Source organism: Rattus rattus, chromosome 4, assembly GCF_011064425.1.
Source record: "Rattus rattus isolate New Zealand chromosome 4, Rrattus_CSIRO_v1, whole genome shotgun sequence".
Lineage (NCBI taxonomy): Eukaryota > Metazoa > Chordata > Mammalia > Rodentia > Muridae > Rattus > Rattus rattus.
In genome coordinates, this window is record NC_046157.1 from 113,254,207 (window position 1) to 113,278,726 (window position 24,520).

At 46.8% G+C, this 24,520-nt stretch overlaps 1 protein-coding gene across 1 annotated transcript in view; it reads left to right on the forward strand.

The window, feature by feature from the left end:
• Positions 1–24,520, forward strand: part of Vwa3b (von Willebrand factor A domain containing 3B) — a 162,773-nt gene that overhangs the window by 27,526 nt on the left and 110,727 nt on the right. The gene's annotated exons all lie outside the window — the stretch shown is intronic.

A 24,520-nucleotide genomic window follows, 5' to 3' on the forward strand; every position in this document is an offset into this window, starting at 1 on the left:
GTTTGCTTTGATGAGACACCACGACCAAAAGCAAGCTGGGGAGGAAAGGGTTACTTCACTCACAGTGAAATATATTAGAGCATCTTAAAAAGCAGTGAGGGCAGGAACCCAGGCAGGGCAGGAACCTGGAAGCAGGAGCTAATGCAGAGGCCACGGAGGAGTGCTGCTCACTGGCTTGCTCCCTTGGCTTGCTTAGCTTGCTTTCTTATAGAGCCCAGGACCACCAGCCTGGGACAGCTCCACCCACATGGGCCTGGCCCTCCCCATCAATCACTAATGAAGGAAATGCTCTGTAGGCTTGTGTGTAGCATAAACTTATGGAGGCATTTTCTTAATTGAGGTTTCCTGACTTTATCTTGTGTCATTGATAAAAGACTTCCAGCGTGCTGGGGTGAGATAAAATCTCAGTGTAGTTTATTATTATTATATTATTTATTATATTATATTATATTATATTATATTTTTGATTTTGTTTTTTGAGAAAAGGTTTCTCCGTGTAGCCCTGGCTGTGCTGGAACTTTCTCTGTAGACCCAGAGATTGCCTGCCTCTGTCTCCGGAGTGCTGGGATTAAAGGTATAGGCCACCACCGCCCAGCTCGTAGTTTTAATTGAAGGAATAAAAGTTGTACGTGCGAATGTGCGTGCGTGTGTGTGTGTGTGCATGCACATGTGCATGCATGTGTGTCATATTCTGCTTATCCACCCACCAACAATGGACACATGGATTGCTTTTATTTTTTGACCATTATAAACTTACGCTGCCCCAAAGTTGGGTTTACAAATACATTTCTGACTCCCCGTTTTTCATTTCTGGGGTCTATAATTCCAAGTGGGATTTCTGAATCATATATGGCAGTTTTACTTGTATTTTTGGGGAAGCTCCATATTGCTTCTTTACAGTGGCAGCATTGCTATCTGTACCTATCAACAGTGTACAATTGACCTGTGCCCTTGTGAGCATTTGTTCCTTTATGTAATTTTGACTGCATTTCTTAATTGTGCGCTATTTTAAATCTGTGGCCCTCAGCGGGGTGGCAGTGCATGCCTTTTGCCCTCTGGTGCATCTCTTCTATAGCCTGTACCCTTCTTTCTCTTGCTCCTTTCCCTGCCCTCTTTTGTTACATCCAATGATTATTTCTATTTTCACACTTCCCAGTTTCTTTTGTTTAAGGTTAGAACACGAAGTAATGGATTTCATTATGTCATTTTTCCACGTGTATGGTATCTTACTTTTTTGTTCTTATTCATCCACCCCCACCCCGCCCCCACCCCCACCCCATCCACCCCACCCCCACACAACCCTCACCCCACCCCCACCCCACCTCACCCCACCCTAACCCCATCCACTCCACCCCACACAACCCCCACCCCACCCCCACCCCACCCTCACCCCACCCCTAACCCCATCCACTCCACCTCCACACAACCCCACCCCACCCCCCCACCTATCCACCCCACCCCCACACAACCCCTCACCCCACCTCCACCCCTATCCACCCCACCCCAAACAACCTTCACCCCCAACTTCACCCCATCCCCACCTCGCCCCCCCCAACCCCTCACCCCACCCCTCCTCACCTCACAACCCCCACTCCCCCACCTCCTCGCTGGTCTCCCTCCCACCAGACAGTCCCCACTGTTCCTGTCATGTCACAAGTATTGTATTGCTTTCTCTTTTACCCTCCCCTCACCTTTTTTCCTTTTTGAGACTCTCTTTATTTTCAGATCCCACACATGGTAGAAGGGGGGTTGGGGGGGGAATGCACACACACACACACACACACACACACACACACACACACACACTACATTTAAATATCTGCAGCCCTTTCTGCTCTGAATCCAGCGTATTTTATTTATAACGATCCCTGGTTGTATCTATTGTCCTGAAAGCCACGATTGTTTTCCTCCTTTTGAGCGGAATAAGCTACCCCAACGTGCACAGACGAGGTGATTGTCCAGAGAGAGGCCGCAAGCTTGAGGTGGCAAGAAATGGGTGTTGTTATGAAGGGTAGAACGTCCCTAAGGGGACGGTACAATCCCGCTGTTGTACATGGGCCATATCAGCTTTGTCTCTTTGGCTGCTGATGGCCATCTAGGCTGACGCCAGTTCACAGCTTCTGGGGCTGGAGCCACCGTGAACGCGGATCGTCATGTGTCTCTGAGCCGTGCTGACTTGCATTGCTTTGGGTATACGCCCAGGAGTAGCGCCGCTGGGCTACCGTGAGTCCTAGTGCAGTGTTTTGAGGGAACTCCCCTCTGGCTTCCACAGTAGTGGCCTCAGTTTACATTCCCACCTGCGGTGACCCGGTGACCCGGTGACCCGTTCCTCTTTCCCACAGCCTCACTGGAGCCGAAATCGAAATCTCAAATCAGGCTTACTCAGTGCTTCATTGCGTTTAAGAATATTTATTTACCATGTGCGTTTCTCCCTCTGAGAACCCTGTTTAGCTCATCTGTAGGTTCATCGGATGACTTTTTTTGTTTTTGGTATTTGAATCTTAGTATTCTTTTTGTACTTATTATATCTAACTAGTCTCCTTAGAATTTGGGTGGGGATTGCGCTGACTCTCTAGATGGCTGCTGGTACCATAGTCTTTTCACAATATTAATTTTGCCAATCCAGGAGCACAAGAGATCTTTTCGTCTTCAGTGTCTGGAAGTTTATATGGTAGAGGTCTGTGCTGGATGTTTTTCTGTTAACTTGACACAAGTTAAAGTCATTCCCTCAGAGGAGGGAATCTCAATTAAGAAAATGCCTCTGTAATATTGGGTTGTATATAAGCTTATAGGACATTTTCTTCATTAGTGATTGTTGGGGATGGTCCAGTCCATGTGGGTGGTGCCATCCCTGGGCTGGTGGTTCTGGTTCCCATAAGAAAGCAGTCCAAGCAAGCCATGGGGAGCAAGTCAGTAAGCAGCACCCCTTTATGGCCTCTGCATCAGCTCCTGCATCCAGGTTTTGACTCTGTTTGAGTTCCTGTCCTGACTTCATTCAGTGAGGAACTGTTCCTTGTTGCCAAAGAACCCCTTTCCTGCCCAATTTGCTTTGGTCATGGTGGTTATCACAGCAATAGTAACCCTTACTAAGACAAGGTCTTTTCCCTGGTTTAGTCCTGAGTATTTACTTCTTTTCCAAGAACTTCATCTATGAGTACTGTATTTACATCAATTCCACTCCCTATGGTGAACTACATGAGTCTATAGAGGCCATCCCTATTCAAATCACTACAGCCTGTATCTCTACAGATTCAACACACTACCAATAAAAAGCACAATTCCATTTTTTTACAAAGATAAGAGAGCTTTTCTTACCATTTATATACAAGCATAAAAGATCCCAGGTAGACAAACCAGTCCTGAGGGAAAAATCCTTATGTTAGAGGTCCCCATATCTGATTTCAAGCTCTATTAAAGTATCACGGAAGCAAAAATAGCATGGTGCAGGTGCAGGTGGGCATGGTGCAGGTGCAGGTAGGCATGGTGCAGGTGCAGGTGGGCATGGTGCAGGTGTGAGTGAGCATGGTGCAGGTGCAGGTGAGCATGGTGCAGGTGTGAGTGAGCATGGTGCAGGTGCAGGTGGGCATGGTGCAGGTGTGAGTGAGCATGGTGCAGGTGCAGGTGAGCATGGTGCAGGTGTGAGTGAGCATGGTGCAGGTGCAGGTGGGCATGGTGCAGGTGCAAGAGAACATGATGCAGGTGCAAGAGAGCATGGTGCAGGTGCGAGTGCATGGTAGAGGTGTGAGTGCATGGTATAGGTGCAAGAGTGCATGATACAGGTGAGCCTTGTGCAGGTGTGAGTGAGCATGGTGAGCAGGTGCAGGTGGTGCAGGTGTGGTGCATGGTACAGGTGCAGGTGGGCATGGTGCAGGTGTGAGTGAGCATGGTGCAGGTGCAGGTGAGCATGGTGCAGGTGTGAGTGAGCATGGTACAGGTGCAGGTGGGCATGGTGCAGGTGCAAGAGAACATGATGCAGGTGCAAGAGAGCATGGTGCAGGTGTACGAGTGCATGGTAGAGGTGTGAGTGCATGGTATAGGTGCAAAGAGTGCATGATACAGGTGAGCCTTGTGCAGGTGTGGTGAGCATGGTGGGGTGGGCATGGTGCAGGTGTGTGGGCATGGTGCAGGGTGCAGGTGAGCATGGTGCAGGTGCAGGTGAGCATGGTGCAGGTGCAAGAGAACATGATGCAGGTGCAAGAGAGCATGGTGCAGGTCCGCGTGCATGGTAGAAGTGTGAGTGCATGGTAAAGGTGCAAGAGTGCATGATACAGGTGAGCCTCGTGCAGGTGTGAGTGAACATGGTACAGGTACAGGTAAGCACGGTGCAGGTATAGGTGAGCATGGTGCAGGTGGGGGTGCAGTGTGAAACAGACACATAGATCGACGGCAGGCAATAGAATATGAGTGTAAACCTGAACAGCAACAGCTACAAAGACTCAGAGACTCAGGGAGATAGTAGCACTGGATGTGAACCTGCACGGCAACAGCTACACGCTTTGACAGACACCAGAAGTATCCAGAGGAAGGAAGATGGACTCTTCAACTGGACAGTCACATGCAGGACAGTCAGTAAAGATCCTGCCACTCACCTTGCAGGACAAACAGTTCCAGGTGCATCAAAGGCCTTAGTGTAAGGCCCAGAAATCATCAGAGGGAAAAGCAGAGGAAACACTGGAAGATACAGAACAGTTTAAAGACTTTCTCCAAAGGGTCTGGAAAGCAGGCCAACAACTGACAACAGCAAACGGGGCCTCCTGAAATAGAAAGGCTTCTGTACAGCAAAGGAAGCATTTGTTCCATTAGGAGCCAGTCCAAGAATGTGAGGGAGTCATAGAATTCATGTGGATTCCATCCAGTCTCTAAATCATTGAAGAACAATGATATATTAACCCTGTGACTGCCTAAACACTGTTTTCTCTCCCTCCTCCTCTTCCTCCTCTTCCTCCTTTCTCTTCCTCCTCCTCTTCTCTCTCCCTCCCTCCCTTCTCTTTTCTCTCCCTCCCTCCCTCTCTCTCTCTCTCTGTTTCCCATAATAATTATGTCCCTTTAGTCTACCCTCAAGTAAGTGTTTCCAAGTGTATTTCATACAGTAACTCCTTTAAAAGCCACACGCATCATGTCTGGGAAGGGACAGATGACCTTAATTTTTTCTCTCAGGATGGAAAGAACCTAGAAGTAATGTGTCCTGTGAGCACGGCTGCTGTAGGACAGAGCTGGAGGTCTGGACCTGGGCCCTCATGCTTTCCAGTCAGTGTAGATGCTTTGACACCTCTAGGAAAGACAGGGAGAAAAGAATTTTTGCTATGTAAAGACTTCCACTGATAAACATTTTGGGGTCTTACCCTTTACTCTTCCTGCTGTATACTTTAAAATTAATCAAGACATAAGCACTGTATTGTTGTCTAAGTTGAATGTTTTATTTTCTAGTTAATTTTGTTGCATTTTCTCAACAGTATAAAACATATGTTCTATACTATAGATACTGAGGTATTGAGGACTTTAAAAGGTGTATGGTATAGTTTTGGTAATCATTACCTATGAGACGTTTCAGTAATGTTTTAATGTTTGCAATTAGAAATAGTATATTTCTATTTTATATATTTCCTCCTACATTATTATTATTTAAATGAGCAGATTTCCAGGAGTGAAAACCCTGATCAAACTGTTGGACCAAAGGATAACCTGTCATTTGAGTTGTTCCAAAAAGTATTTTGAGAAATTAAATTCACACCAACGATATTGTGATGGTTTGAATATACTTGGCCTGGGGAGTGGCACTAGGAGATGTGGCCTTGTTTGAGGAAGTGTGTCACTGTGAGGGGTGAGCTTTGAGAGCTTCCTCTTAGCTTCCTGGAAGTCGGTCTTCTCCTAACAGCCTTCAGAACAAGATGTAGAACTCTCAGCTCCTCCTGCACCATGCCTGCCTGGATGCTGCCATGTTTCCACCATAATGATGATGGGCTGAACCTTTCTACACTTTAAGGCAGCCCCCAATTAAATGTTGTCATTTATAAGGGATGCCATGGTCATAGTGCCTGTTCACAGCAATGAAACCTTAACTAAGAGAATACGAATTTCAGTTGGCGTCAAAGTGATATCTCACTGCTGCAGTTAGAATTTATTTAACAAAGAGATTAATGTCAATTAGTAACGAATATCACACATTTTGTATTTCTTAATGTCCTTCATACATTACCTTTCTGTCAGGTATGTTACTTGTGGCAATTTAAAATGCTATTATGATTTCTTTCATATGGCTTTTTCTATATGAAAAATTTAAATTTACACAGTAATGCAGTTGATACGTTTTGTATCTCTTAGCTCCTTTGTGATCTTGTTTCTCGTCTGTGTGTGTGTGTGTGTGTGTGTGTGTGTGTGTGTGTGTAAAAGAGAGAAAGAGAGAGGGAGGGGAGGAGGCAGAAACAAAAATATTAAAATATTTTTGGACTAGCTAGATTTGTTTTGAAGTATGATGGGTTGAGATGGGAAGGGATGAGTAGACTTTTTCCTATATACTATTAATCTCCAGACCATTCACCCACTCCTTCTCCCTTGAATGCAGCATCATCTTCTGTAATAAACAGAGCCTCATCTGCGATGGGCTTGCTCCTAAGCCAGCCAGGCTGCCTCATGGTTCCTTCCAGTTCTTGTCTGAGTCTACTTACGAATGACTTCTGACCTTAATTTTCTTTGCCACACTTAGACGTGGGAATGGGTTTGGTGCTCTCCAGGTGAGCATTAGTTTGCTGTGCTTCCCAGGCTGACTCTCTGAGGAGGACACACCCAGGTGTGAGCCTGCTTTCTGTGTGGCTTCATTCAACCTAAGTGTGTTTCCCCAGTTTCTGGCGACATGCTAAGCTTTTAGGGGTTCTCACCAGACACTTTTTTTCTTCTCTTCCCTCCAGTTTATCAGTACAGGTGAAGTGAGCTCTGTCACTAGACCTAGGTGAGCACCACCAGCAGATTTGCTCTTCCTTGTCGGTGTAGTAAAGAAAGCATCTAAACACCCGTAACATTGTAACAACAACATTAGCAACTGGAAACGGAAAACTGCAAAAACATTCTCTAAAAGTTTCAGAGGACTTTGATGGGCTTCACTCTAAATTATTAGAGCCTAGATATGTCACAGGTAAATGTGTTGTCTTTAAGTCTGATTCCATTTAACTTTTATGGTGATACATATCACAGTTTGAGTTAGAATGTCCCCTATAGGTTCAGATGCTTAGAAAGTTGGTCCCCAGTTGGTGGTGTTTTCCAGGATTAGAGGCACAGTCTTAATGGAGGAAGTAAGCCACTGTGGGTGGGCTCTTAGCTTCCAGCACCATGTCATTCCCAGTGTACTCTCTCTGTTTCCTGTTTGTGGTGTGAAACATGAATTCTCAGCTGTGCCTGCTACCTGCTGCCATGATTTACTGCGAACAGGGTCTCTTACCCTTCTGAAACCATAAGCCCCAACAAACTCTCTGTCCTTCAAGTTGCCTGGGTCATGGTGTCTTATCAGAGCGACAGAGAAGTAATTATATATTTGGAAAGCAGACACATTCATTCTATATTTTGTGCAACAGTTTTTACAAGCTGTCCTAATGTCACATCTAAATGAGCCATTTGTGAATGATTACTGAATTTTAGGTCTTGTGTTTGGAGATGATTCCTTCTATCGGCTCCCCAGAACAAGCAAAAGGTTGTAGGCTGAGAGGAATTTTGCCTTGTTTCTCGACTCATTACAAGGGCAAGTAAATACATCTACCTCACGTAAAAGCATTCATTCTTTGATTATTTGGCCTCCTACGGATGTGTTAGTTCCTTGGAGGAATTTTTCCCGCAATTCCATTTTTCTTGTGTTGATTCTTCTTGGGCTGTGCTGTTCAAGTGATGGGATGCATATCAGTGTGTGAGCTTAGGCATAGGCTAAGTACATAGGCACTGCGGGAACTTAGGATACACAGCTCACTGTTATGTTTTAGGTATAAAATGCATCCTCACAAGGCTCATGCTTTTTTAAGGCCTTGACCTCGGTGCACACAGGAAATGCTTAGATCCTCCTGACCCCGACTTCACGAATGCATGAATCCCTTGGTGGACCCCAACCTGACAGAATTAATGGGAGGAGATGGAAACACTGGGAGGTGAGGCCTATGTTGGAGGCTGTGGGCCACAGGGGCCCTGCCTTCGAAGGGTGCCTTTGTTTCCCATCCCTCCCTCTTGGCTGCTCTCCCTGTAGCCGTGAGGTGAGCTGATTTGGTCCACCACTGAGCTGACCATGGACAGAAACAGAAACCTCTAAAACCAGAAGACAAGGAACCTCTGCTTCCTGGCGTTTATCTCAGGGATTTTATTCCAGGGGCAGAAAGACAGTGGACACACTTGCTTAATGGTTCATTACATTTCTAGTTTTCCTTACATTATTCTCTGAGATTCCATCACCACAGTGTTGGCTAGAAAGGACTTGAAGACACAGAACAGGAAGGGAACTAAGTTCAGAGCTACCTACCATCTTAGGGTTTTCTTGCTGTGCACAGACACCGTGACCAAGGCAAGTCTTATAAAGGACAACATTTAACTGGGGCTGGCTTACAGGTTCAGAGTTTCAGTCCATAATCGTCATGGTGGGAGCATGGCAGCATCCAGGCAGGCATGGTGCAGGCAGAGCTGAGAGTTCTATGTCTTCATCTGAAGGTGACCAGTGGAAGACCTCAGTGTATTGGAGATGCCAGTGCCATGGGGATAATCACCAAGAGCAGCAGCAATGGAGTGGATCATCCTGAGCTTAGAGTGCTACAGAGAGCAGAGCTGGAGAAGCGACGCCAGCCTTTGGAGGAGCCCAGAAGATCGTGTATGGATCCCAGGCACTGAAATAAGAAGCCGTAACAATGAAGATTTTCGAGATGCCAGAGCCATAGGATAGCTCCTGAGGAACCAGCCCAGGAGAAAGAAGTTTGTTGCAGTCAACAAAGATAAAAAAGGAGTTGGAGATCTGAAGACCACTTTGACGTCAGGCATGGAGATGCAGAATCTGGACTTTGTCAAGGTGGTTACCTGTTTTGCTTTGGGGATTACAGTTAAGTGATTGGATGGATCTCACAGGAGACTTTGAACTTTGGACTTTTGGCCTTGTTGAGACTGCTATAGGCTATGGGGATGTTGGAAGCTGGACTAAATATATTTTGCATTATGATATATATTTAGGTGTGGCTCCCATAGACTCATGTGTCTGAACAAGCCTTTGGGGACCAGGGAGTGGAATGTGATGGTTTGTATATGCTTGGTCAGGGGAGTGGCACTATTAGGAGGTGTGGCCTTGTTGGAGTGGGTGTGTCACTGTGGGCATGGACTTAAGACCCTCACCCTACCAGCCTGGAAGTCAGTCTTCCACTAGCAGTCTTCAGATGAAGATGTAGAACTCTCCCCTTGCACCAAGCCTGCCTGGACATTGCCATGCTCAGCCTTGAAGATAATGGACTGAACCTCTGAACCTGTAAGACAGCCCCAATTAAATGTTGTCCTTCTAAGACTTGCCTTGGTCATGGTGTCTGTTCACAGCAGTAAAATCCTAACTAAGACACCTACTAAGTCAGGAACTGTTCTTCAGAATGTTGCAAATGTAACTCATATGTGAAGTTGTAGCAGTAAATATCTTAAAAGAATGACTCTTTCAACCCATACTAGTGCCACCTCCTGGTGGGCCACATGACATTGGTATTTTCATCTCAGTCAGCAAAGCGTCTCAACCACTAAGCTCCCAATCTCCTGAGGCCCCTCTTGCAACTCTCTTGCTGAGGACTCTGCTCATTCCCAGCATCCGTCCCCTGTGGTTATAGTCACAACTCCCAGCATCCCGTTAAAATCAAAACTCAATAAGCTTGTAATTTAGCAATCAGATTTATATGTTAAATTCTCAATCCACAAAATGTCTACACAATAAACTCAAAACCAATTGATAATGATAAAAACCGCCCACCTAGATAAGATAAATTGACCTATAAAAAATCCATCCCTTATGACTATTCATGACTACCTGTGGCCCTTTTAGGCCACACAGATCTGGGTCGTCCTCCTTCATCTTTGTTCTTCTTCTTCCTCCTTTTCCTCTCTTCTGCCTTACAAAAACTCTGTCCCCGCCTTAGTTTTTCACTGTCCAATCACAGGCCTTGCCTTATCCTGTGCCTGCCCTCGCCTGCATGTAGACATCAACTCATGTTGTGGTACCCAGCCCCGTCAGTCTTCAAGAGAAATTTTGTATTTTTCTTCACTCTGTGGTCTGGTAAAAGGACTTTCACAAACTTCTAGGCAAGAGACATAACCTCTCTCCCATAGCTTCCTGAGATCTCCTGTTTGCCCGTTCTGTGTCTGGTTCTCCACGTCAGTCTGGAGGAAGATCCTGTTCATTCCAGTCCAGTCCTGCTCTCTCCTTTCCACTAACAGCTGTGGCAACTGGAGGTGAAGAAAATCCTCCCTGGTTGTCCATTTTCCCATCTTTCCTTTCTGAAACCTCTCACCATTTATTTTTAGGAGCTGAGTTCTCTCTCTCCCCCTGCCCCCAAGCTCCCATGATAGAATCATTGTACTTGGGGTCCCTTGAGATTCTCAGTTTATTTACCTCATTGACTCTGGAAAATCCCAGCCATCATCGTCATCATCATCATCATCATCACTACCACCACCACCACAATCATCATCATCATCATTATTGATGTTATTATTAATATTAGTAGTAGTAGTAATATTATTATTAGCAGCAGCAGTATAGCAGTGGAACTTTGGGGTGGTGGGGTTGACTCCAGAGCGTCCCACATCCTGGCCTACTATCCTTCCAGTGAGCTGTTTCCTTAGGTCTCTTCCTACCTAAAAGAAATAAAGAAAAAAAAATTGAGGTAAGATCTAAGTTGTTGAAGCTGACCTTGAACCCACACTCGGTAACCTAGGCTGCCCTTGATCCCTTCCCCCTCAGCCTCCGGGGTACATGGAATTCCAGACTCTACCACCTGTCTAGGCTCAGCAATTCCTCCTCCTCCTTCCTCCTCCTCCTCCTCCTCCTCCTCCTCTTCCTCCTCCTCCTCTTCCTCCTCCTCCTCCTCCTCCTCCTCTTCCTCTCCTCCTCCTTCTTCCTCCTCCTCTCCTCCTCCTCCTCCTCCTCCTCCTCTTCCTCCTCCTCCTCCTCCTCCCTCCCTTCCTCCTCCTCCTCCTCATTGTTTTCTTTTAATGTCACATGGCTTCAGGTCAACTATGGTTTGATTAATTTCAAACAGATTTATCCTCGTTTAGTTCATGCTACTCAATGTATGTTTGTATTGTGGCACATTACTTGAGAACCATGGCCAATCATCCAGGCATGCTTACACTGCATGGTCTATCTGCTAACATCTCATTGGCCAGAGCTAATCACATGACCATGCCCAGCACTAATAAGGGGTGAGGACTATTCCACCATCAGAAAGCCGAGGAGTGGGGTGGTTATGGGATAAACGATAATGCAAGCTGTCACGACCTTTCATTCTTGCGTGATTCTGGGTTTGGTCCCAGGAGACAGTGTTTGATGGAAAACGAATCAAGTTTGGTATCAGTTCTGGATTCAAATATTAGTTTTGCCATAAATTATGTGACAATAACATGTTACCAGGACTTTATGCTTTGTTATTTCTAGAATGGGAATAATAACGTCTGCTTTATATGAGTATTGGGGGGGGGTCTTAACACACACGACACATGTAGAAACATGTGTTCAGGACGAACCAGCTTTTGACTAATGGCAATCGCCCTTTTTCTTTCTTAGAATTCCAAATGGGCATTTCCTGCAGACACTGGCTCTAGATGGTGGAATAATCCAGAAGAACATGGCAGCGTCTATCATAGCGAACAATTGAAAGGGTCACTACGCTAATAGGCTTGTTTGGGTGCATAGTCAGGGCTGAGAATTGGAACTGGGAACAGAGCACCAGATGTGGTAGGATCAAGTGTCCTGATGGGAGACAAGTCCCGATAACAGGAGCATCCCGGGGCCACCACGGAGGGTGAGAATCCTTGCTGTGGAAATCAAGGAGCCTACATCCCTCTTCTCCTAGAAGTGGGATTTTACTTAGTGTTGAGTGGAGTCGTGAGCTGGGCCCTGTGTGTGTGTGTGTGTGTGTGTGTGTGTGTGTGTGTGTGTGTGTGTGTGTGTGTGATTTCACCCGCTCCTCTTTGTAACCAAGAGGTCAGCCAGATCTCAAAACGCTGTTCAAACATTTGTAAAATCGGGCATGCCAGCGTTCACGTCTCGGAAGGCCCCTGTAGAGCTGGCGGTGGGGCCAGGGCTTGTTTAGGAACTGCAGCTGTTGGTGTGGTCAGGGACACCATCTTTCCAGCTGCCTCTCGGGTTCCCAAAGCTGGTGGGCCCAAGGTAGAGGTTTGGGAACTCTTCCAGAAGACGACTTGTCATATTAGGGTCTGAAGCAAGCTCTATTTCTGTTTTAGCTTCTATTCTTGTTTTATCATTAAAAAGATAACTGAAATAATGACCATCTAAAGTTAGATCAGAGTAAAAGTCGCCATCTGTCATCATCCATCATGAACATGGTATAATTTGGACACTGATGCTGCTTGGCTCAGGCGCGGGACTGGTCGTCAAAGCTGACAGTATGATGCTTGAGATGGTTTGAAATGCCAGGCTCTTTGGGTTGGCAAATTCAAGCAGCCAAGGCCAGCATGATCACGTGGGCTGCGAGCCAGGGTCAGAGCCTTGTGATTCCGGCTTCATCAAGCCAGAGCATCACACCAGTCCGAACAACTGCAGCGTGCGTTTTAATCTGATCTTATACATACCGTCCAGAGACCCAACGGCTCAGAGCCTCTCCTTGTCCAGTAGAGCGGAAAGGGACGACAAGGCCCATCTTTCATTTCTGGGCTCATCTCATTAGGCAGCTGCTGGTAATCAGCCCTGAGTAGCTCTTCCTGCTGAGCCTGTGCTGCGGGCCGGGCGGACAAACTCAGCACAGCTGAGCCCTCTTAGTTACCGGTCCAGTTCACCGAGGCGAAGGCAAACAACAGACTGTGCTTCGATCATCACTAGACCTTGTTTGCCAGATAGAAGAAAGAGATTATGTAATGAACAAATGAAAAGGAACGGGCCATAGCGTGCGAGGCTGTAGTAAAAAAAAAGTAATGCTTTGCTGGGGACATTTTGTTTGTATCTGGTACTTTGAGTAAATTGGTGCTAAAAAAAAAAAAAATCTGCTCTAGGGACAGCAAGATGGCTCAGCAGGTGGAGGTGCTTGCGGCCAAGTCTGAGGGTCTGGTTCAAGCCCTAGGACACACAGTGGAAGGAAAGAACCAATTATTGAAAGTTGCCCTTTGACCTTTATGCACATATATATGCTTGCATGCGCATATAAGAAACAAAATTCAAAAGCTTTTTTTTTTTTTTTAAAAGCAGTAATAAACTTGGTCTACTATTTTTGCAAATTTTTTTTTGTGTTGGCAGAGGGGGAGAAAGCATGAGCTAAGGCTAACGTATTTTAAAATTACATTTTTGTTTACTTGAGCATACATCAGGTTGCTATGTTTAAAGGAGCAGTCCTGTTCTTGGCAGACACGCGTGATCTTTAATTAGACTCTGAGTCTAGTGGCCCATCACTCAGGCCTGGCATCATGCCTCCCTGTTTCTAGTCTCCAATTTAATTTAGAAGCACTGGGTGGTGCCTGTTGATAGCTGTTTCTATTGGCAGCAAGAGGTTCTCTCAGAATTCTCTCTCCTCTGCCTGGAATTGAGCTTAATTCAGTGAATGTGGCCGGAACAGCCCTTCCAAAGCTGTTGCCACGTGATGGCTTATCAGGCAGAGGGCTGTATGACCCCAGAATCCTGCCCCTCTTGCCTGATAGGTTCCTTGAATTTCTTGTCATCGCTTAAGGAAGAACTCTGGTTAGTCAGTAAAGATTTATTAAGCATCGTTTGTGGTATTTAAAGTCTCACTGGGGTGAAGTCAAAGAAATCCAAAGAAATAAATGACAAGGCTCTCTGAACCCAGGGACCCCAGACTCTCAGAGCATCCGTGTCTCCTTCTGCTCCGTGATTCAAGTCGCTCCTTCCCCATTGCTCCAAGAGTCAACGTAACACAAGAACTACCCACCCCCACCTCTGTCTCATCTCCCTTTAGTTCACACCTTTGGAGATCTCATGGCCACTTGGGCTTTGTATCCTCACTAAGAGTGAGCCCCTATGGCTAGGGACCCCCGTATTCCTCTCTCCATCTTAGGCTCCTGTCCTGGGCTCCTTGTTTAGTTCAGGGCTCCTTGTTTAGTTCGAGGCTCCTAGCTGCAGCATGGTCTTTTCACTTGACACCAGACAGTGGTAAGATCAGTCTGGTCTTGGCTCAGCCATTGCAATCAACCTCTGAACTGATCAAGTGGGTCCAAGCATCCCACAGGCATAGCCTAACAACACCGGAGATGTGGAGAAGTTCATCAAAAGTCTTAAAAATTAAACCAAGTTGCTAAGGGAAAGAGAGCTAGTGTGAATTCTGATTATATTTGAATAAACTTGCTCTGATTTCACAGCTGAGAGAGGCCTCTAGATGTTATGTAAAAGTCAAGAGCTCTGCTGGGCGCCAGGGTATGCAGTATGCAGGGATGGAAAAAGGGATTCTCAAAAGGTCTGTTTTAGAACAGCCTATTTAGAAGTATTACCAATTATCAAGGGTGCATTAGTTATAAAAAAAACAAACGGATAAACATAATTCCATCCTTAAGGCTAACAATTAGTTATCTTAGCCAATTTTCTGTTGCTGTAGTGAAATACCTGAGGCACTTGGGTACGTTAAAAACCAAGGAAGACAACACTAACAGCAGCGGCAAATCCAGGAGAGAAACTTAGCTCACATCTTTGAAGGCTGAAAGTTCAGTAGAGCCTAACTCTAGTGAGAGCTCCTTCACTGCATCCCATCATGGCGATCGGGCAGGAATACATTTACGCTTTGTGTCTCTGTTCTCAATTTGCTCAGGTCTCCATCATCAACTCACCAGTACCACCCAAAAGTGAGTGGTCCCAAATAGTCTTAGTTAGCGTTTTATTGCTGTGAACAGACACCATGACCAAGGCAACTCTTATAAGGACAACATTTAACTGGGGCTGGCTTACAGGTTCAGAGTTTCAGTCCATAATCGTCATGGTGGGAGCATGGCAGCATGCAGGCAGGCATGGAGCTGGAAGAGCTGAGAATTCCACCTCTTGTCCTGAAGGCAGATAGGAGAAGACTGGCTTCCGGGCAGCTAGGATGAGGGTCTCAAAGCCCATGCCCACAGTGACACACCCACTCCAACAAGGCCACACCTCCTAATAGTACCACTCCCTGGACCATCATACTAAGCGAATGCAAGACGGTTAGACCACACCCCCTCTGCATTTTACTGTGTTCTGCTTTCAAGAGGAACAGGGGACCAGCAAACAGTCACTTAGAGCCCACATTGCCCATCCTGTGTATGTGGAATTCCTTCTGAGAGAAGAGAAAGGCCCATTATGAAACATACACATTCCCTGCCTCAAGAAAGTATAGATTCTCTCCCAAATGGTGGGATGACTACATTTGTTTTAAATTAGCTAATGGGGGGATTGGGGATTTAGCTCAGTGGTAGAGCGCTTGCCTAGGAAGCGCAAGGCCCTGGGTTCGGTCCCCAGCTCCGAAAAAAAGAACCAAAAAAAAAAAAATTAGCTAATGGGTCATTTCTGTAGTGTGGGACTGAATGAAGCTGTATGCACTACCTCAGTCACAGGCCTCGAATCCAGATCCAGCCGGCAGGCGTTTGATCACAGAGCAGCAGCACTGCGTTTTGACATAAGTCACACCACTTAAGAATGCTTTCATTGAAATAAAACTACCGATTTTCACCACTTTCTACCTTCTATGCATGTAATGTGACCCCCTTTATCAAACCTGCACAGTATTTTTAAGTCTCTGGGAAAATTTCTCTCCCCCACCCCTCTCTGTAAAATATTTTATTGATTCTTTGAGAATTTCATACAGTATGTTTTGGACATGTTCACCCCTGCACCTCCCAGGTCCACCTCCACCTCACCAATACCACAATTTTCTATCATCTTTTTAAAAAAAATGTTGGGCTGGAGAGATGGCTCTGTGGTTAAGATCACTGACTGCTCTTCCAGAGGTCCTGAGTTCAAATCCCAGCAACCACATGCTGGCTCACAATCATCTGTAATGGGATCTGATGACCTCTTCTGGTGTGTCTGAAGACAGCTACAGTGTACTAACACATAAAATAAATAAAATCTTCTTTAAAAAAAAAAAGCTTTGCTAAGTCCAGTTTGTGCCGCCTGTATACTTATGTGTGGAGCACCAGGGTTCAGCCAAACTCCCAGCAGCCACACCTTTGAACCACAAACTTGAATCTCCCTACCCTAGAGGCCATCACCTGTTCATAGCTCTTCAGTAAGGGGTGGGATCTTATAAGCCCCGCCCCCTTCGCTCTGGGATAGTGATTGGCTTGAACTTGTGCCGGTCTTGTGTAGGCAAACAGAGTAGGTGTCCTAGTTGTAGCCAAGCACCCTGTCCACTCTTATGCTCTGTGCTTGGACCAGCTGTGAGTTTCTGCATTAACCAGTGTCCAACGCGCAAAGCAGCTTCTCCCATGAGGTCTGAGAACCGCACTAATCTATACGCAGAGAGAGGCGAACTGTGAAGGATTCCAGGCTGCGGCCATTCGATAAAATAACAGCAGGGACGGTGAGCTCCTTAACCATGGGTTCTCGCTAGAGTTACAGTTCTAAGCCCTTGTATCATCCCGTGGAGTAGGCGTCAATCCAATTAGAAAGTAATTGGTTACCCCTGTAATGTCCATGCTCTCGCATTCACGGGCCACGGCCTTTGTTCTTGTAGTTCACAGGTTCCACGGCTAGGTAAGACTGTTGGTGATGCTGCCCCCTGCAGCCTCCAAGCAGGAAGCTTCCTGGTCAATATCAGCATGATTTCTCCATGTCCCATGATCAGCATGCGTGCTATCTTCAGCAATAAGGCTTTGCCATCAAAGCCCTGATGGGCAACCTAGAGCAATAGCAAGCTCCTGTATTATGTCGGTGGTTCTCTGGCCAACAACTAGAGGGAGGTATCCCATACCTAGCACCGAGCTTTTTATGTGGCAACCTATAGCTTTTGGGAGCAGCAAAATCTCCTTTGTAGGGTAATTCCAATTAAATTCTTCAATATGAAGTGTGTGTGTGTGTGTCTTATAACACAGTAAGTCACCAATATCCTTGATGTTAATTATCCTCCCCCCAATCCACTCCTCTGCCCTCCCCTCCCATCCTACCCCACTTGAACCTCCCTCCCTCCCATTATTCCCCCTTGGTCTCTTGGAAGCTTTAACGTACTTTATAATTTTATCACAGTTAATAATTTAAAAAGTGTATTACTTTCTGAAAAGGAAACTCTTTGCTACCTTTTCCTGGTGCATAGTATGGCCTTTTCATGGTTATAATGGGGGTCTTTTTTACATTTTGGTGACCAAATAGGAGTTTAGGGTTCAAGCCATAGTAAACTTGCCACTCAGCTGGCCCTTCACCTAGGAGTCCTGGGGGACGGGAAAAGGCCACCTAGGCACTGGGCTGGGGTTTGAGGGTCAGGAGTGCTTTAGTCTACCAGCATCTTCCAGGGATGCATTAAGTGTCCTTTAGACTGTACCATGCCCGCTACCTTTGCTTATTTTTCCCCTCCCAACCTGACGCATAGCAGTTTACATACTCTGGACAAGCCTGCCTCACCACAGTGTAATGCTTAGACTAAGACACAAAGTGATTTGTTTAGGGACTGCATGGGATTCCCCAGAGCATAGCCATTTGCTTAAACAGTCCTTGCCTCACACTTGGGAGAGTTTCTTGCAGAAATGGTAACGGCATATTCAGATACAGGCAAATCCAGGAGGTAGAAAATAGCAGATGGTGTCCTTGTAGCTGGCCAAATAAAAGAAATGAAGGATTAGACTTAGTAACAACCCTGAGTCCTGTGCTGAGTGATAGGGAAGGTACGAGGCAAGCAGATACATTGTATACTCTAGACATTCCCAACCCCTCTGTGAGAGGCAGTCTATGCAGCCAGAGCAGCAGCTGCGACTGCCCAGTGACCACAGGCACGGGGTTGGAGGCCAGGCTGGAGAGATGAGGAGTGAGCAGCTGTCTCCTAAATATAAGCTTCTTGTTTGGGAGGGATTGCCTTAAATTAGACCGGACTAGAGACGGTGTGTTATAATAACGGCACTGGCACCGGCACTGCCTCTTGCTCCTTCGTGTTCCTTGGAACTAAGGCTGAAGTGACAGCCAGGAATATGCTTCCACCGTCAGTGGTGTAACAGGTGTGGATCTGAGTCTAGAAAACAGAAACTGGGGTTTCCAAGTTCTTGTATCTGTTTACAATGCAGTGCATAAAGACACATGGGTAGTTACAGGGACAGAGATAGTTTATTAATAAAAGTTGGAGGCGTGCCATGCCTACCCTGGGGCCCGGCTCCAAAAAGTCAAAGAGAGAGAGGAGGGATGGGATAAGATCTGCAGATATATCTCATGCCTCATTAACGTAATCCCAACTCTCTGAATTTGTCACAGCCTGGGCTTTTCCCAGCATGCTCCCTGCCTGGGCTTTTCCCAGCATGCTCCTTGTCTGGGCTTTTCCCAGCATGCCCCCTGCCTGAATGAGGCTTATATAGACTGAGGTCAGCCAGACTTTCTACCATTGCCACCGTTTGTCTCCTCATTTCTAGGATTTCTTCCTCCACCATTTTTCATTCCCCTGCCTTAGCAGATCAGTGAGTCTGTCTTGGTCACAGACAGATAGTTGGAGGGTACAGTCCATCATGGCTAAGATAAGGCATGGCTGCCTGAGTGTGAGGCAGGAGGTCATATTGCATCAATGATCAGGAAGTAGTGAGTGAGGGTCACTGATGTTCATCTCCATGTCTTTTTATGCAGTCTGGGACCCCAGCCCATGGAATGGTGATACCCCCATTTTGGGGGGAAGGTCTTCCCAACTAATCCAGAACTCCCTTGCACAAATGCCCAGAGGTTTGTCTACTAGGTGATTCTAGCCCCGTTGAGGGCTGTTCATGACAATTATTGACATTAATGACAATCAACGGGGACCCTCACAGCAGTGGGTGTGGCTGGTGTATTTCACGGGTATGAAGGTTGGGATGATGCAGGAAGCTGTTTTCTGTGTAGCTGGTCAAAGCTTGATGGTGGGCTATGGGGTGTGGCTTGGAAGAAGGGTGGGCTAACCAAGTGTGGGCAGAGGAGGCCTGGGTGCCCTGACAGGGAGCACAGGGGCCCCAGAGGGCTGGCAGGACTATGTTGTGAGTAGGTCATAGGGCAGAGTATTGAAGGGACAATAATGGAGAACCTTGAGTTCTGGACTCAGGGAGGCTAAACCTGCTTATCATTATATTTTCTCTCTGTGTGTATCTCTTGTCTCTGTCTGCCTGTCTGTCTGCCTGCCTGGTGGCCTGTCTCTGTCTCCCTCACTTACTTGCTTGCTCGCTTGCTCATTTTTTAAAGACAGGATTTCTCTGTGTAACCCTGGCTGTCCTAGAACTCGCTCTGTACACCAAACTGGCCTTGAACTCACGGAGATCCATCCACCTGCTTCTGCCTCCCAAGTGCTGGTATTAAAGGCATGCATCACCTCGCCTGGCTTCTCACTGTATCCTTGTTGCACCCACTTAGCGCAGTCAACACATAATAGGTTGCCCTGTTTTTGTTGAAGTAAACTTGCCCGTGACAATGGACTCATCCTGGCAGTGAGATGTAAAAGATTTGACTGAGAGCGGATGCTACGCAACCGCATCCCACTGCCACAGCGGAACTTGCTGTCCTGGCCTTGTTTCCCTTAGAAGTCAGTATTCATATGTTGCGGTAAAAATTAAAGAGGAACATTTTTCTATCAGTTCCCGAGAGCCAGATCTACTCACTCCGGCTGCTACTCTGCCACGAGGTCTGTAAGCCCTCTCCAAGCTGTCTCCCTTTAGCCGCCTGCTCTGCACAGTGCCCGAGGCAGTGGTTACCACACCTGGCATACACACACCTCATTCTGCGGGCCCTTGCGTGTTCTCACTCCATGTGGGCAACAGAACCAGATCCGCACGCTCCAACTGCCTCTCAGCCATTTCTTTCATGCACTGTTCTCTTTAGCCCGGAAAATCTAAGTTCCAGAAACCTGTAATTTAGCTATTAGATTCACATGTTAAATTCTCAATCTACAATATATCCATACGATAAACCTATAACCAGTTGATAAGGATATAAACCGCCCAACTAGATAAGATAAATTTGCCTACAGAAATCCATCCCAGCTACCTTGGCAATTCAGGATCTGGGTCATCCTTCTCAGTCTCCATCTTGAATCTCCTTCCGTCTCATTCTCCCTACAAAGGCTCTGTCCCTGACTTATTTTTTTACTGTCCAATCATGACCTCAATCTAACTTGTGCCAGCATTCACCTGCATAATGACATCCACCGACACTCATAAATCACAATGGCTTCAGGTGATTCTGCTCCTACACGAGACTAGTGTTTTAACATGAGCTTCCAGACTCTGACCCAGAGGTCAGAGGTTGGTACAAGCATGGGGCTGTTTGGTCGGAAGCTTCTTGTTTATGTCTAAGAGGTTGCTCATCTTGTTTCTGTCCGAGGCTGCTCTTGGCTGGCTGAGTCCGCAGAGGCCAGGACACAACACTTCTTTACACAGATTCATTCCCCCCGGCTCAGCCTGAAGAATTTCCAACTCACAGGATCCACTGAGGTTTCCTGCGCCTCCTCCTCTGTCCTCTGTACTTCTAGTGGACGTCTCTCTTCCTTGGCAGCAGCTGTCAGATTATCTAGCTAAGCCTCATAGAAGGAAAGAGCCCCTGATCAAAAGGACAGTCCCCTCACTGCCTGTGCAGTATCCTGTGATTCAGTGTATCCATTCGGAATCATGCCTTTATACACTGTAGGGCTCTCGCCGGCCTTTGGATTCTGCACACATCCTGTTTCGCTCTTTGAGCTAGGAATGGCTTCAAAGTCCTGCTGACCATTCACCTGTGTCAGAGCTTGTCACTGGTGTCATCAGCATGAGACTCACTAGTGCCACCTCACTACCACTAGATCTAGTTACCTGTGGAAAAGCCAGGACCCTGGGCCCCTTCGCTCCTTCTCTGCCCTGCTGCGTTGCATTTCACAAGTCCATCTTGATGGCTTAGTGCCAGTCCTTTGCCCTGAGTGGGTAAGCCACACAGGGTGTCCACAGACTGAATGTTGGTCACTCTTTATCCCTGTTATTGAATCTTGGGTTGCAGTCAGCTGTGATGTAGACAGGAGTGGTCAGTGGACACTTGGGGGAGGGGCTCCTGGGTCCATTTCTAGGGAAAGCCAACAAACCAACTGAGTTGATATAGTCTAAGCTATGCTCTTCATGGGCTTTTCCTTAGTTAGGGTTTTACTGCCGTGAACAGACACCATGACCAAGGCAACTCTTACAAGGACAACATTTAATTGGGGCTGGCTTACAGGTTCAGAGGTTCAGTCCATTATCATCAAGGCGGGAACATGGCAAGCATGGTGTTGGAGGAACTGAGAGTTCTATAACTTGTTACAAAGGCGAGCAAGAGAAGACTGGCTTCCTGGCCTCTAGGATGAGGGTCTTAAAGCCCACACCCACAGTGACACACCTACTCCAACAAGGCCACACCCACTCCAACAAGGCCACACCCACTCCAACAAGGCCACACCCACTCCAACAAGACCACACCTCTAAACAGCCATTCCCTGGGTCAAGCATCTTCAAATCATGATAGACTTGCTCTTAGCTGCTCTCTGCCTCTGTTTACTCAGCTGTGCATAGTGAATAGAATTTGCTTGCAAGGCTGTGGTAAAATAAAATGGAAAAAATACTAAGAAATACTAAGAAAGCCCCAAACACAAAGTCCTATGTAACAGCGGCTTCATATAGTACTGCTCCCACCCAGGTGATGTTAACATTTTAACGAGATTCCAAAGTGCTACTCTGAGGTCAGAGGTCAGCGCAACGGAGACTCTTTGGGCTCTCTGGGGTCCAACAGTGAACTTGATACACTATGTGTGTAGCTGGCCTCGGCTAGGTTAATCCTCAGAGGTCAGGACCCAGGGTTCCATGTAGCTTTGTTGCCTCTGATCTAGACCGGTGGGTTTCTACAGAACCCCCAGAGATCTCCTGTGCCTCACCCTCTGTCCCTGTGCCTTCCCAGTGGACTCTCTCCCCCTCAGCATTAGTTCTCAGACGTATAACTAAGCCCCTAAGAAGAGTTCCTGATCAAGCAGGCGTGTAGCAGGCACCCCACAACGGTGATTATTACCAGAGAGTTCAGCCCCTCTGTTGCCTTCCGTGATAATATTACCAGTGGCCCCTGAGCCAACTCTGTACATCCTTCAGAATAGAGGGTGGTTTGGGGGTTCTTTTTGTGGGCTAAGCATGAATCTCTTGTACCTAGCAGACTGTGGCTGAGAAGCAGAGACCAGAACAGCAATGGGTAAGGCAGTCTGTCACCACCATTCGTAAGGTCTCCAGCAACTTCTTCTCGGTGTGTGCATGTGTGTATGTCTTCACCTATGAGACCAAGCACACACATGTGTAGGTCAGAGGACAAGCTCATGAGTCAGTCCTTGCCCTCCAACTGCTTTTGACAGCGTCTTTTTGTCGTTTGCTACTTTGGATGCCAGCCAACCTGGTCTCCTAGCTTCTGGGGATCCTCCTGCCTCTGTTCTTGATCTTACCTTAGCAGCACTTGGACTACAGATGTGCGGCTACCACATCCAGGTTTACATGCACAGTTGGGATTTGAACGCCAGTCTTCATGCTTGTACAGCAAGCTCTTTAGCCACTGACACATCTCCCTGGTGCCCCCTCCCCTTTAGTCCTTGAAGGAAATGTTACCGAGGCTTCTGAGTGAAATGGAATAACAAGAACCCACCCTTCCTCTCCCAAGGGAGAGTAGAACAGTCAGGCGGTGCATAGGAAATGTACCTGGAAAACCATGCCGGACTGCGGATCTGGTGAGCTGTCAACAGGAGAGAATGGGGGCCCAGCAGGGAGTGCTGCTTCCACACATCAGAGTATGTGTGGCTTTGTGCCTCTGGCACAGAACAGGTATCAGTAGATGTGTCATGGCGGGGACTGCCAGTTTCCAGTCTACTCCTTTCCCCTTAGGACAGAACTTTCACTTCACCTAGGGCCACAGTGAACACTGGTCTCCACTGGAGCCAGACGGTGCCCTGAGATAAAGCTCTGACCATGGGTAGGTAGTGAGACGGTTGTGTAGAACTTCAGGGAAGGGTGCCCTCAAGTGAGTGACTCCACAGAGGGTATTTGTCCTGACTGTGAGCTCTAGTCAGGATGTGCGACTTGTCACTCTAGAAGCTGCCTTCAATCTAGTGTGACTCTACCCCAGAGAAGGGAAGTGCTGGGATGCGACTGCAACAAGATGAAGTATGGATCTTGACTTAAAAAAAAAAAAAAACCAACTTTTTGAGATAACGGTAGACTTACATAGTTATAAGAACTAATAGAGGTATGTGAAAAACCATGTGGAGGACGTCATCTCACAAAATTATAGGAGCCAGAATGTTTACTCTGATGTGCTTAAGATCTCTTATGTTGGGTCGGAGAGATGGCCCCATGTTTAAGATTACTGAAAGTTCTTCCTGAGGACCTAGGTTCAATTTCCAGCATCCACATGTGTCGGGAATTGGTCCAAATGCTTTGTCTTGATTCAGCACCCAAATCGGGAATCTGCATGTCTAGATGCTGAAGGTCCCTGTCCCCAATTGGTTTTTGATTGATGAATAAAAGAGCCAATAACCAATGGCTGGGCAGGGGAGGGGGTGGGACTTCTAGATTCCTGGGAAAAGAAACACAGAGAGGAGAAGGAAAGAATTTTCTCGAGAAGCAGGGAATTTATGCCCCCTCTTCCCCCACCCCCCATGTTTATAACCCATGGCGTCTAATTTATGCTGCCTCTATGCTCATGCATGTGGTGACATCTGTCAGAGTGTGGCTGACCTACCAGGGTCCATAAAACTTAAAGAAAGCTGACTGACCTTCGAATGCTAATACCTCTTCAGTTAGGAATGGAGGCTCAGGTGCCCGCTCCCCACTCTATGCTAAGGTTAACCAGCTTGATCTTGTGCAGGTCTTGTGGAGGAAGCCACAGCCGCTGTGAGTTCATGAGTGCAGAGGTCCTGTCTTGTCCAGAAGATAGTGTTTCGCCATGTCCTTCTTAACTTCTGCCTCTTCCCGTCTTCCTGCCCCCTTCTCTTCAGTGCTCCCTGAGCCTTAGAGGCGGAGTGTGACACAGATGTTCCACTTGTGGCCCAACACTCCATAAACATTTACCCTCTGCACTTTGGCCAGTTGCGAGTTTCCTTATCCTAGTTAATAAAGAAACTTCTCAGGTGAGGTCAGAGAGCTGCACGAATCTGCGGGTATAGAGATGTGAATTTAGAGGGAGTTTGATACTAGGTTTATTTAGTAGTAGGTT